Source organism: Hyposmocoma kahamanoa, unplaced genomic scaffold (genome assembly GCF_003589595.1).
Source record: "Hyposmocoma kahamanoa isolate Upper Pololo Valley unplaced genomic scaffold, ASM358959v1 116, whole genome shotgun sequence".
Lineage (NCBI taxonomy): Eukaryota > Metazoa > Arthropoda > Insecta > Lepidoptera > Cosmopterigidae > Hyposmocoma > Hyposmocoma kahamanoa.
Window position 1 is genome coordinate 536916 of NW_020653391.1, and position 13557 is coordinate 550472.

The following is a 13557-nucleotide window of genomic DNA, read 5'->3' on the forward strand; positions in this document are numbered from 1 at the left end:
TCGGGTCCGCGCTAAAAAGTGTCCGCACTTGTAAGGCGCTAAAATCGTATACAGAGCGCCAAACTCCGCTTTAGTCTTCATTGTTCGACTGACAGCGCGATACTGCGATGACATTACAATTTAAATTTCGAATAGGTTGACTTGGGACATTTTTTTCGTGGTTTTTGTATTAGACCCGTCGTCCATTTATTTGTAAGTCAATGTTATTATGTATTATTATTAATGTTACTTTGGTTTTGTATTTTAGGCCCTCGCTTCTCCCATAACCTACAAGATTAAAAGATAAGGTAGCAAGCAGTAGAGTTCCTTGTGTAACATAGGATTCCTTGTGAAAGTGTTCGTCCAGGGAAGTACTGCCACCTTATCTATTTCTGCCACCAAGCAATAATGTGAACATTATTTCGTTCCCGTTTCGAAGGGTAAGGGTGCTGGTGAAATTACAGGCACATGTGATTTGTCAACTTTCGTCAGTGCTGCTCAGATCTTTGCGACTTAAAGCTCTGAATGGTATTGCAACTGCTATGGACAGGCGTGTAGTTTACCACGCTTTTGTTCGTCCCGTCACTTCGTATCATAAAAAACCGACTACAAAAGTTAGTGGAGTTACATCTATTTGCCAAGCTTTAGTGAAATCGGTTGCCGAAAAGTGAGCGAAACCGGATTCATCCCCTAATTTTAAATGGGATCAATATTGAGGTACCCCCTTTCCAACAAAAAAGAATCATCAAAATAGGTTCACGAGTTATCGGGTAACATAGAAAAAAAGCATACAAGCGAATTGAGAATGTCCTCCTTATTTTGAAGTCGGTTAAAAATATAATACCTATACACTCCCGCACACATAATTCGAGCCACCTCGCGTCAGTATTAAATGCCCTAAGCTTAAACAATGTTCGATTGATCAAGAATTATCCTACGCAATTTAGAAACTAGTATATTAAGTCTTTTTCATAAGTTCTTGTTGTAACTTTGGACTTGCAAAACCGGGGGAAACCTTTTTCTTCGATGATAACACTATTTTTGTATTCTAGCCCTTTAAAGCAAAAACGCGAGGTGGCTCGACTTAGTTGTCCGGGAGTATATAATATCACGATTAACGATTATTTAAATAATCATGCAACAACGCATATTGGAAACATACGCACTATTAAATCTATAATCCGACCAAATTGATATCGTATTAAAGGTGAACGAACTGGCCATGTGATCGATGGCATCGTGATCTGGTCTAATAATACTTAGGCTATTCCTAGACCTAAACAAGTAACGCTTGCCAAATTATTTGTGGATCGGAAGTGTAAGGCGCTTTACGGCTTTTACTTGTCGCTTAGAAAGACCAATAAATTATACTGTAATTCTGTGACGTCGAACCATTTTTTTTAAATTTATTTGTGGCAACAAACAACGCAAATATAAATGAAATAGTTATTATTTACATATATTCCACTTAAAAATAGACCTATAAAGCCAGCAGTTTATTAATAATTACAGTAGGTTTTTATCTAGCCGTCTTCGGCTTTAACATGGTATTTTATGGAATTATTTGTAATTATTAACATTCTTGTTTTATACGTTACTAGAACTTTACAAGGTTTTCATTAACTTGTATACAAGACGAAGTTTTAGTAGCAGTAGAGAGTTCGTCCAGGGAAGTACTGCCACCTTATCTATTTCTGCCGCCTAGCAGTAATGTCAGCATTACTGTGTTCCGGTTTTGAAGGGTAAAAGGTGCCGGTGAAATTACAGGTACATGAGACTTGTTAACTTATATCTCAGTGTGACGGGCGCACTGGCATTGCCTCTTAAATCTTTGCGATTTAGAGCTCTGAGTCACCAGGTGCAGGACTGCTTCGTCCTGTCACTTGATATTATAAAAAAAATTGTTCGAATATCGTCTCCAGTGCAACGGATATCAGTCAATGTGTCGCTTGAATACTATTTTCTAGATCTGAATCACTTCACATCATCATGTACATGTACTTCAAAACACGGGGCGTTAGGTTAGGTTGTAAGAACTCTAGAAATTTCATAAAAAAGTTAGATTGATTGCTCCATTTTTGTAACCACAATTACGATTTTTTTTCCTTAAGATAAAATTTGTTATCCCGTTTACAACCAACCATTGTAATAAATTTTAGATTTAAAATGAAAAATAATAATTCATAACTAATTTATTTAGGAAATGAGGATACAGGATTATGTACTAATAACTGCGAAGTACTATACCAGTGCTTGAAATCATACTCAAGTCTGCTCAAATCCTGACTTATGGTTTAAAGCACTCGAAATCACACTCAAGTCCCTGCCATTAGGGTCGTTTTTCCAGTGCTTGTGTTTCCAGTGCAATCCTGACTTGAGCATTGAGTAGAGTTCTAGAATACGACCCTAAGAGTGCTCGATAAATATCGATATTATTTAAAAAATTATTAAATTATTTTATTTATTAATGAATTTGACATTCACCATATTATTGTATTAGGGGTTAAAGTATGAAATTGCCGTTTTATTGCAATAGGTTCTTTGAATTTTCATAGAATCTTCATGGTTTGAGGTTTTCGAATGAAACTTTTTTCAAATGGTTTCTGTGATTTTTTTTTTTTTTAAATTTGAAACATTTGAATATCGACTTTCAATTGTTTTTGTTATTCAATTTAGACAAGAAAGATGGATACTGCGAAAATTCGAGTGATTTTTGAATACGAGTTCCGACGCGGAACTAACGCGGCAGAAACAGCCCGCAATATCAATGCTGCGTTTGGAGAGGGGTCTACAAATGAACGCACCGTGCGATTTTGGTTTAAACGCTTTCGTGATGGAAATTTCGACATAAAGAACGAGCCACGAGGAAGACCGCCCACACAGGTGAATAACGATGAATTAAGAGAGATAGTGGAAGCCGATCCTAGTCAAACTACCCAGAAATTAGTGGCATGGTTTAACGTTACCTTACCCACAATATTGACTCACTTGCGTCAAATCAATAAAATAAAAAAATACGAAAAATGGGTGCCTCATGATTTGACTGATCTGCAGAAAGAAACGCGTGTTGAAACTTGTGTTGCCTTGTTGAACCGGTACAGAAATGAAGGAATATTGGATCGAATTGTAACATGTGATGAAAAGTGGATTCTTTATGATAACCGGAAAAGAAAAATGCAATGGCTGACCCCAGGTCAAATGCCACAACAGTGTCCTAAAGCAAAACTTACCAATAAAAAGGTAATGGTAACTGTTTGGTGGTCTCAGCATGGTGTTATTCACTATAGTTTTCTCCGATCTGGTCAAGCAATAACGGCAGATGTCTATTGTGCCGAACTCCGAACCATGTTGACAAAACTAGCAGTAAAACAGCCCCGACTCATGAATCGATCTTCACCATTATTGCTCCACGACAACGCGAGACCTCACACAGTTTGTGCAGTCTAGATCGTCGGAGTTCTATCGCAAAGGCATTAATAACCTTCCCATTAGATGGCAGCAATGTATAGATAATAATGGCAACTATTTTGATTAAATAAATTTGTTAAAAATTTAAAAAATAAACAATTTAGATTTTCAGTACAAATCGGCAATTTCATACTTTAACCCCTATTACTTTAATATACATTTATTAGTTATTAAGAATCCATATTGAAATTTTCCTGTATTCACTTGACATTGTTAGTTTAATTAAATTATTTATTTAGTTTCATTAATTATGTTGATTGTATATGTACACTATTGCGTACTTATGACATACTATTATATAATTATTTCTTCATTTTTTTCTAAACTGACGCTCACTTTTCGAAGAGTAATTGTATTTAATTTGTAATGTTGAGAGAAATAAACTAAAAAAATATCGATATATGCCCTCGATATATCGAATCAATCCGATATTATCGTATCATTCGGTATCGATACGTAGGTACTATCGATATATTTTATCCGATACATGAAGAATCGTACACAGTTGAAAGTATACATTTCAATAAATTGTACTTGCGAAAACGAAACGCACTTCGAGCGCTGATTCGCTGGTCATCCATCAGTGTAACGTAGTAGTTATAATATGGTTATATTATTATGGTTGACTAGCCGCACGCACACAATAATATTACTTGTGTGCGGGCGATATTATTGTGTCAGGATATAGTAATTGAAGAAATACATTTGATTATTGTGTCAAAACTGGTGGTTTTACTATTTATTCTTAGTAAAATTTCCTTCCTTTTACCTTTTAGAATTATTTACGATATATCGAAAATATCGATGTTTAGTACCGATATATCGCAACATATCGATACAACATTTCGATATATCACATCGGAATATCGATTTATTTTACATGAACAGCCTGTCAAACCACAGTTAATAAATTCTCTTCTTCTTATTTATAATTTACCAAAACATATTCGTTATAATTTTATGGTGTCACATCTATTTGTATTTACGTTTTTTATATATTTGGCGAAAAATGTGTCTACACATGTGTGACAAAGTATTTGCCTTGTTTGCATATTCGACAAATACAGGAAACACCAAACTCGCTTTACCGCGCGCTGGTCGGTTTCTCGACGCACATCAAAGGAGCCAAATAGGCAAATAGGTACGCAAGTAAATCGTCCACGCTATGGTCATATTCATTATTGTAACTCCTTGTTTGACTCCATGTGTAGACGGTCACATTTGTCAGTGACTGCATGTTTTACTGTACGTCAAATATTTTTCCAAGTAAATCAAACACCCAATAGTGAATACAAGTAGCCAGAATAGAAGTGCCGCCATAAAATTAGTTTTATTGCAAACAATTTGTCGTCTGTATATTGTATGTACAACGTGTCCTCTTTTCCAGATACTTATTCAGAGTAACAATCGTGTAACTTTGCGACACCTTTAGTTAAACAAGTCAAATAATGTGGCACTAAACAAATCAAATACTAGATACGTTTTAATACGATTAAAAAGGTAGTATTTTAAGCAATCGTTGCATAATGAATGAGGGTTCTTAAAGTCGAATACCGTGTTAATACGTACAGATTTTTATACTTCTTATACGAGTAAATAAAATTATGGAACAGAACCAATATTTAATCTAGGTACATTTTATTAACGATCAATGAAAAAAAAAAGCATTTTTAAAAATAAAGAAACGCTACGAAAGAAATATACCAAAGAGATGGAATAGAACTGGCCAAGCACAGCAGTAGTAGTAGACCTCCTCGTGGAAGAGCTCGTCCAAGGTAGTACTGCCACCTTACCTATTTCTGCCGCCAAGCACTAATATGTCAGCATTACTGTGTTCCGGTTTTGAAGGGTAAGGGTGATCGTGAAATTACTGGCACATGGGACTTGTCCACCTATGTCTCAAGGTGACGGGCGCAGTGGTAATGCCCCTCAGATCTTTGCACTTTTAAACTTCTGAGTGGCACTGTAACTGTTATGGACAGGCGTGTAGCTTACCAGGCGCACGACTTGTTCGTCCCGTCACTTTGTTATAAAAAAAAATTAAAAAGATACTAGTTTGTTATAATTATGAATACAAAGATCGAACACTCAGAAAAAATCCTTCGATCCGGTCGGATTCGAAACGACGTCTTCTAGCGTACCGTGGCAGACGCTATACCAACTAAGCAACAATCCCAAATTTCTATCCTAAGGTTGCCATGAAGAAATTGCTACATAGCAATAAGGCCGCCTGTTGCACATTATCTTACTATCTTTATACCTAAGTTACTTTATTGTATTTTAACTATAATTTTAAGTGCAGTAAAGAATATTTCATTCATTCATTCATTCAACGGAACGAACTCGAAATCACGAATTTTTCTATGCTTGCGTCGTATTTTTGTATTTGGTTTTTCAACGACTTTTTAGCCGTAGCGCCATTTATAAGAAACTTATGATATTTAGTCACCCAGACCTTTATGGCTACCAGACCCGACTAGAGATGTCGCTATTCATTGTATTTAAATTTTTATTGAATAGATATTCAATTATTTTTATGTGAAATGACTCCTGCTAATATATGCTAATGCTTAGATGGTATAGCATCTGACACGGCATGCTAGAAGATGTCGGTTCGAATCCGGCCGGATCGAAGGAATTTTTTCTGAGTGTCCGATCTTTGTATTTATAATTATAACAATCTAGTGGAGAAACTCTTTGTAATTCTGTGTACAGAACTTTAATGAAATTTTTGAGCTCAGTGGCGAGTACCATAGACAATACAATTTTGATTCAAAACTAAAAAGAGCGCCTTTATGGTATGGTATACGAAATTATAATTGACAGACTAAACTACAGTAGGGCTGGCACGACAGGTCGCGAGTTGCGCGAGAGCGACATATAGCGCGGGATATCTATGCGAAAACAGCAGTATCTCGCGCTTTATGTCGCTTTCGCATAAGTCGCGCTCTGTTGTGCTAGCCCTACAAAAGTAGACATAATATATTTTGTACCTTCTTTTCATCCAGATAAAGTTAGAATGGATCTTTTGAATTCGCTGTCTCTATATATGCTATTATTCAAAAGAAGAACACGCTACGAAATTGCCAACGATACCGAGATCTACGGCTAATTGGTCAGACCCCCGGCGGCAGTTAGCTTCGACAATTATATCGAGAAACCTATTAATAAAGATAACACCGTACAAACAAGTTCATTATAGTCAAGCGGTTACGTGCGGCATAACTTCAAAGGTCATTAAATTTATGTTATGGCATTCTCCGTTCCCTCGTACATTGGCGCCTAAATTTCAAGCAGAGGTAGGCGAATTTGGAACTTTAGCTACCTATCAATGAGGAGCTAGGATTATTTCCTACCCACAGAACAATAAATATAGTAGAATTGGTTAATTAACGTCCGACACATACCAACTGTAGGTCTCGAAAGACCCTCTAGAGCTCAGTCAGCCATTTTCGCTTTGTATGGTATGGTTGGTCACTCTTTCGTGCAAATTCTCTAAAACCAGTGCAAAAATGTTAGCTACACCAAAAATATTACCCGTAGTATTTCAAATCACCGGTAAGTCAAATTTTAACATGACTTTGAATGTAACTAGATTACATGATAATGCAATTCCATCATTAGGTTTATTGGTAAATAATTTTATATTTAATTTAGATTAAACAGGACTCTTTTACGGACTTTTTAGGATTTACTAGGCGTTCTCAGCTCTTGAAAACAAAATTATCCACTCGTTTCCGATTTTTTCCCACTGACAACTCTAACTACTAAAAATTCTTATTTTATAAAGCCAGCAATACAAAGGCTATGTTGGTCTAACGTTGCCGGGTAAAGGCCAATACCAACGTATATACAGCCTATTTGCCTTGCCTTGCCTTGCCATCGTTCGGTGTCACTCGCCTAGCTGACTGAGTGAAGGCGACCGCTAACGTGTATAGAGCTCTATACACGTCAAAAGTTCGACGTTGTCAAAACTCGCAGTCGCTCGTGACTACTTGTCTCACTTCGGAGAAGTGTCGATTTTTCTGCACAAATCAAAGGCGCTCGGCCAATAGTAGTCAATTCACATTGTATAATCAGACATTTGCATGCTATTTCATATATACGAAACATGTTTATACTAACACTGTCTCTGGTCATATCTCCTGTTATACCATGTTTTAAGCAAATAAACGTATGATAATAATATTATTTTTGATAATATTACTACTTTCATTTATTTCCAAAATTAAATGGAAGTATTAAAGATTCACTTAAATCAATCATTGATATTGATTCTATGCCAATGCATAAATACAAAAAAGCTTTCACTATTTGGAATCCGTTTAAAAACTTCTCTACGAAAATATGAATCTTGAGGTTGGAAATGTATAGGATTTATATTTCAAAGTTTTTTCTTTTTTATATATACTCTCAAATTACAAATATTAATTTTTTGCAAATTCACTTTTCGTAATATTTGAGTATTTGTAAACGCAAAACAATAAATTCAAAATTTCATGTGACATTCCCAGATATTCCCATATAACCTAAAATATTCCCAAATGGAATATTGATCTACTTTAATTAAATGTTTGCATGTCGATAATGACTTTGCATGTCGATGATGACTTATCGATAGATTATGGTACGACACTAAAGAAATCCGACATTTGTATGTATTATAAACGTAATTGAAGAAATACTTGATTATTGTGTGGTTTTACTTATTTACTCTAAAATTAACTCTAAAATTTCCTTCCTTTTATTTTATTTACGATATATCGAATATATCGATGTTTTATACCGATATATCGCAAAATATCGATACAACATTTCGATATATCACATTGGAATAAATATCGATATTTTTTTACAAGAACACCACTAATATGGGGTGATCGTTTTCAAACTCTATTCCTCATTGAATACCAATCGCAAAAGTCAATGTACTTTAAGGTACAGTAATCGCATGCCTTCAAGTGTTCATTTTGCAAGTGCGAGAATAAATTGAAGAGATCGTATTACAACCTACATTGAGTTAAGATCAAGTGGTATGCGTTTTACGTATCTACATTACACAAGTAAGATGTGGTATACATAGCGTCTTCCAAACACAATAGGAGACAGGCCTGATCCAAAATATAGTGTGTTTTTTAAATGGGACAGTATGGGGAAATCCGAAACCATAGAAGCCAAACTCATGAGAGAAATAAATGTTGGATGAGTCGATATGATGAATATCATTGATATCCTACAGCCAAATTACTCACAAATAAATACAATGACGATAATGTAAACGTATGTGTATAATATACATGTGTAAACAATGTGCTAACATTATTAAATATGGGCATCCCAGAATGCACTTAGGGTGATATCATCGCGATCGCAAGAGTGCATCGACTGGCGTTGATTGAATTTAACGCTGCGCAAGAGTTTAGCACTTGGTTATGCTGCGTCAATGACTATTTGGGTTGTATGTCTGTCTGTATTATTAGTTTTTTCATATATATAATATACCTTTCCTGTTTTAATATTCAGTTCAGGAAACCAAATTATTACTTTTATTATTGGTGATGTCTCTGGATTCTTAGATTTAAATTTCGCTGCATCATCTCATCCTTATGTCCAACATCAGCCCATTCTTCTACATCATCATCGTATTATTTGTATACACGCCGCATTTCTTCCCGCATTTAACTCTACCACTAATCACCTTGTTGTTCACTCACTTCATTATATGCATCATCTTTCTCACAAGTCATCTTTCAGTAATAGTAGAGCTCCTTGTGAAAGAGTTCGTCCAGGGAAATACTGGTAGTACTTCCCTGAACGAACTTCCCTGGACGAACGTTCCTTGCCTATATTTGCCAAGCAGTAATGTGCGCATTACAGCGATCCAGTTTTCAAAGGAAAGGGAGCCGGTGAAATTACAGGCACATGGAACTTGTCAAGGGTGACACCGGTGCAGTGTCAGTACCCCTCTGAGTGGTACTGGAACTTCCGGCCCTTCCTTTACCCCACTGACCTTCTTTATAAGTCGTGTAAGGTACAAACTGTAAGGCTATTATTTATTAAGTCCACAGTTCTCAAACAGCACATTGCACTCCCATATGGCACTGAAAACACTGACAAAAAACCCCAAAATTGTATCATCAAAATATGTATGTATTTCCAGATTTTTTGTGTTTCTTGGGCCATTTTTGTATTATAAATTAAACGCCAAATTGACCATATATAATTTTTGTTACATAAAGGTTGCGGACACCAACCCGTTACACCAAGTACCAAGTACATAAAGGTTAAGACAATTTTCCAAGAATTCCTTCAATATATGTCCTGCGATGATATAGAGATTTTATTAATTATCCTAAACTAAATGTTGTCCAATTTCAGCGTATATGATTTGCATTTTATTGTTTAATCATTTGTTTTTTGTTTATAATTTAATCATACATTCACCTATATAATTAGTACTTTTTACCTGAAATACAGGATTCTCCTAGTACAGGTATATGTGTTATATTTTACATTTATTCACATAATTAGTCTTTATTTCTTCATTTGTACAATAAGTTACTCAATAAACAATTTTATTATTTTATTTTAATTTCATACCATTTTAAACTATTTCGAAACTCTACTGTATCTGGGCTGGTAAAACACTCACTGGTTCAATTTGCGACATGCATACAGAGCATAATGCACATGATTGTGCCGGATTATACCAGACAATAAAATGCAGTGAGCATCTGCGAGTCGACGAGAGGAATTTAAACTAATCAAGAAGGCAATCGATCGAATCGATGGCAATTGAACAGCGAAGAATAGACTACTGTTTTCAACTCACAATTGCGTGAGTTGGTAAGTATAAAAGGAGTGTTTTCATAACGAAGTTTATTTAGTTAAACCGTTAAACCGGTTTCTCGGATCTGAAAACGCTTATATTTGTTTTGTAAAGGGCCCGAAACGTTGGTTTGTTTGAAAAAACTAATGTATGCGTTTTAGATCCATTTGTTATCAAAATAGTTTCATTTCCTACGTGTAACAATTGAGAAAACCTAATAACTCCATATAATCCATAGATAATTTACATAAACATAAACAAAGACCGATACCAACAAAAGTAACAAAAGGGCTACAATCTGTGGCTTCATTTAGTTTTTGTTTACTTTGTGATTTCGTTGTTTTTATTTGTGTATTAAGTGTAAATGTTTTTTATTATGTTTTTAACCAACTTCAAAAAAGGAGGAGGTTCTCAATTCGGCTGCATTTTTTTGTCTATATTTTACACGATTTTTCCGGCATTTGTACACCGATATCGATTTTTTGTCGAAAAAAATTCCACCTCTAAGGATGGCAAATTAGTCAATTAGTCCAAAATCCGGTTTAATGGACCCACCCACTTCCCGTTAATCAATTTTAATCAAACTTGGCAAATAGATGTAATTCCATAAACTTTTGAGGTCAGTTTTTTTTAGGTTACAATTATTAATATTACGCATTACTTTTTTCTATTTTGTTTCTTTTTTCTTATGTCAAAACAACTGTGGTAATTAAATGATAGTATTTTTTTTCTAGATTAGCGGCAAAAGACACCGGCCAAAAAGAGAGAGAAAAAATGACGTAAAAAAGAATATCTTCTTAAGGCCTCCCTTTACCTGTGGGCTCTAATCTACTTACGACCCCGATTAGGTAAACCTACTACGTGATTCATCCTGGGCAATAATAGGCATAACGTGCATTCATACTTCCAATACCAAAACGCGTGCCAAATTCTGCCTAGACTACGTGGTCTCGATGTGTCATCCTACTCGCGCTGGGCGCGCGCAGCCGCTGTTGGAAGCGCGGACGAGCAATAGTATATCCGTATCTACAGCGGAATAGAGAAACACCCCAGGGGTTTGGTGCGATCGGACTGCTCCCCTTCAAAATTCAGCCCAGTCCCACATAATCCCGGCTCTGCCCCCGCAGGACCGGGGTATCTGTAAACAGATTCCCCCGGGTGAAAAAAAATTTACGTCGTCCCAGTTGGTCAATTGGAAATAGAAACCAAAGAAATACATAAACTAAAAAATATGTAGCGATCATTTCTAAAAACTTAAATGCAAATTTAATTTGTATCCTACTTAATTCAGACTTAAGAATGCCGTGTAAGGTAACTATGCAAGCTAAGTTAAGATGGGCATCGTGTTCGTCGCAGATAAGCAATGATTTATGCTTAACTAAGTAACTTAATGGGTCACTGTTGTTGTGTGGGTGAAATTCCTAGTACATAAGTCACCTTTGTAGGGCATGAGTGTAAAATATATAAGTAAAATACTTAGAAAACTTGTACACAGCGGCTCCTACCGCGGCAAGAGAATACTGCGCGACGTATACCTTAATTTTATCAAAATATCTGCCGTCCACTAACTAAAAGTGGCAAATGGTCAAATTTCCGTTTTAAATAGCAAAAGATAGAGCACAACATTTTCTTTTAAAAACAGTTAAAATTAGTTAACGTTTTCGACTTATCGGAACGTACCCTAACGATGCATAGCTGAAATATTATTAAATAATTTCAATATTCTAAAACTGGGTTACGGTTTTTTACATTTCAAAAAAAGACAAAAAACAAATTTTACAGGAAGGGTTTTTTTAAAATATTTCTGCATATAAATGTGTTACTAAATTGAATTTTAACGTATAATAAATAATTTCGTAATCATTGCGTAACAGCTAAAATTGTTAAAACTAAATGGCTATTAAGTCGTCTTTGGCGCTTACAACATTTTTCCTATCTTTCTCTAAAGATTTTTTAGGCTTTCAGGCGTTAAATGTTTTTTTTTAGTTTTTGCCACTAAGTGGCGTAGCTTACGTTATGATTTTTAATATTGATTCTGAGGGTTACACTAAAATATAAAAAAAACAGTTGAGCTAACGATACATTTTTGTTTTTGCTTTAATTTCTATTTGGTCTAATTTTGACGGGAAATATCGACGCGTCCTTGTCCTTTAGAGCATTCGCGCACTACGTCCGAATCGTATAAATTCGGAATCCGAGAAATGACGATCGGAAATGTCACAGGGATCATTTTATCTCTATAACTCATTGACTTACAATTATATGGACGTCGGGTCCGCGCTAAAAAGTGTCCGCACTTGTAAGGCGCTAAAATCGTATACAGAGCGCCAAACTCCGCTTTAGTCTTCATTTGTTCTACTGACAGCGCGATACTGCGATGACATTACAATTTAAATTTCGAATAGGTTGACTTGGGACATTTTTTTCGTGGTTTTTGTATTCGACCCGTCGTCCATTTATTTGTAAGTCAATGCTATAACTCTAGCCAAATTCGATGTAGAATGTTTAATAACAAAACGTTGCTAGGCAACCAATGATGGCATAGGAAAAGAACATTTTATTCAATGCTCATTATTGAGGCTTGCTCTGCCCACAGTCTGCTCCCTTAATTGAAATTTAAATAGGTAAGTAAGTAATTGGGTTATGTAGAAGTAATACTTATCTAGACAATTATTATAAAATTTACAAAATACCTATTGATACGTATGATTTAGGAATAAAAATAAGTCTTTGCGTCCTATTAATATTTACTGCTAGATGGTAGGTAATGGTAGATGAAAAGAAACAAAATTGTAAGATTTTATTTGATATTAATTTACCACATTTAAAATCATCCAGCATCTATTTCCGATTCTGAACTTGAATTACCACTAGAACTCGAATGTTTGCAATCTCTCACTTCAAATCAAAAAGTCACTAGGGATGACACAGTTTTACAAATAATTAATTACTGGTCATTTTAGGTGATTTGAAACTTCTGTTGAATAATATTCATTATAAACATGGCTTCAAGATTTAGTATTATCCACAATTTAGTTGAATTTCGTAGGAAATTATTGAAATTGTATAGTAACTGTGAAAGAGTCTGAGATGAAAACCCTAAAAATCATACGTTTTTGTTTGTTGACATTTATTCTACATCGAATTTGGCTAGAGTATAGGTGTACAAGCGACATCCGAAGTGGGGTCCGAGTTTTCTAGATAAACTGTGCGTAAACGCGCTTATATTTAAAAACGTGGTTGAGATTAAATGTTGCTTACTATAATTCATGGCGGTCATG

General features: G+C 35.2%; 1 protein-coding gene across 1 annotated transcript in view; it reads right to left on the reverse strand.

Moving 5' to 3' along the window:
* LOC113239736 (plectin-like) overlaps positions 1–13557 on the reverse strand; it is a 303113-nt gene that overhangs the window by 105278 nt on the left and 184278 nt on the right. The window lies entirely within an intron of this gene.